The 1,854-nt window shown below is 41.6% G+C and overlaps 1 non-coding gene across 1 annotated transcript; it reads right to left on the bottom strand.

Moving 5' to 3' along the window:
* Nucleotides 1-263: 263 nt before the first annotated feature.
* Nucleotides 264-415, bottom strand: LOC115513217. Its single transcript, XR_003968624.1, has one exon. It is a non-coding gene; the product is annotated as a small nucleolar RNA SNORA62/SNORA6 family (small nucleolar RNA).
* Nucleotides 416-1,854: the final 1,439 nt, after the last annotated feature.

The raw sequence follows: 1,854 nt of genomic DNA, 5'->3' as shown, positions 1-1,854 counted from the left end.
TTTGGGACAGAGAGAGACAGAGCATGAACGGGGGAGGGGCAGAGAGAGAGGGAGACACAGAATCGGAAACAGGCTCCAGGCTCTGAGCCATCAGCCCAGAGCCTGACGCGGGGCTCGAACTCCCGGACCGCGAGATCGTGACCTGGCTGAAGTCGGACGCTTAACCGACTGCGCCACCCAGGTGCCCCTGTTAGCCCCTTTTAAAATTAGAGAAAACTGAGGTTATCAGAAACTTTATTTTACTTTACTATTAACTTTCTTACTTTTTTAGCAAGAATTACTATAAAACTCCACTCATTGGGCCAGAGACCCTTGTGGTGTCAGAAAGATTTGCCCCTCATGTAACACACTACCTACACTTGTGAGTTCAGTGGCCAGCCAGTGGCCTCAACTGCAAGCTTTAACAACATGCAGAGAGATTTTCAAATCTACTGTAGTTAAACTACTGGCAGACAGCATGGCAAATAGAGTCAAACAAATTCTAAAGACTAGTCTTGTTAGATTGTACCATCAAGTCCTACTTTGTGCCAGAAAACGTACTTAATATTTTTATGTATACAACTGCCTTGAGTACTTTATAAACTCTGTGATGTAGATACTAACATGTGCAGTTCAGATAGTGAAAGTGAAGTTAGAGGTATTGCAAATAACAAAGTACACTCAGCTAGTAAACATCATAAGTTGTATTGGAACAGAAGTTGGTATTACTCCAAAGTCCACACTCAATTAGATACCTAGGTAGCCACTAAAAAAATAAATATTAAACTGAGATAAGTGATTATTTCCAGTTTCCTACGTGTAACAAATAAAACCAACATAACATAGTATGTTACGTCTAGTTAGAACATCATAATGTTTAGTTAAGTCAGAATGTCATCATGTCTACTTAGGATCTCTTTTTCCCTTTCATCTCCCTGGAAGACCTACTTGTCCATCTCACTGAGAAAAAAGCATATGTATTTTATTCTACCTAAATTCAGTTACCACTGGCTTACTTGTATCTTGCATCTGGAAGTCTCTCGGTGTGAGACTTCTTATGACAGTCACAATCATGTTTGTCCAAAGAGCAAAGCACAGTGACTGACACATCTTTCCCTAGGACTCACTCTCAGAGAAACCCAGAGATAAATACACAGATAATTTTAACACCTCTGGTCACGATGGTTCTAAAGGAAGTATGGCAGAAAGAAGCACTGATCCCTTAATTCTAAAATATCAGTAGGAAGAACTGGAGGACCCCAGGGCCCTAGGCCAAAATTGGCATCATTGGGTAAAAGATGTCCTGTACCAGAAGGACAAGCTGTAGGTGTGGACAGGCTTCTAGGTCATCATGAGCCATCAGTGTTGTGAGTGGCTTGTCTTTCAGTGCTGAAGACCCTCAGGATGGGGTATTCCTCACTGTCCTGCCACCCCACCAGCTGCAACCAGGGTCAGGCACCTATACCTTCCATATCCTCCTAAACTGTCTGCTCTGTCCTAGGCACTGGCCCTTCAGGGCAAAGAACAGCCCATTTGCTTGCCCACTGACCCAGCACTCTACTGGTTGTGCCCCCTTTGGTCTCCTATTTTATTGGTCTCAGGCTGGCTGTGTTGGTCATGTCCCCTCCTCACAACAAGCAACCTATACCCACTCTGACTCTGGCCCCCTGTAATAAGCTTGTGTCCACAAGACACCAACTGTTCTTTAAAAAAATGCATTTAGTTTATTTTTTTTAATGTGAGAATCTTTATTTTGACAAATAAGTGTAGTATAAAAGTATGACACAAATATTAAAAAAAAGTTAAAAGATAAATATGTTTACAAATTATTGCAGAAATAATACAAAAGAGGGTAAAATTCTCAATCAGGAAAAA

The sequence above is a fragment of the Lynx canadensis genome, chromosome B1 (genome assembly GCF_007474595.2).
Source record: "Lynx canadensis isolate LIC74 chromosome B1, mLynCan4.pri.v2, whole genome shotgun sequence".
Classification (NCBI taxonomy): domain Eukaryota; kingdom Metazoa; phylum Chordata; class Mammalia; order Carnivora; family Felidae; genus Lynx; species Lynx canadensis.
Note: the sequence above shows the minus strand (reverse complement) of the source record. Positions and strands in the feature narration are given on the sequence as shown.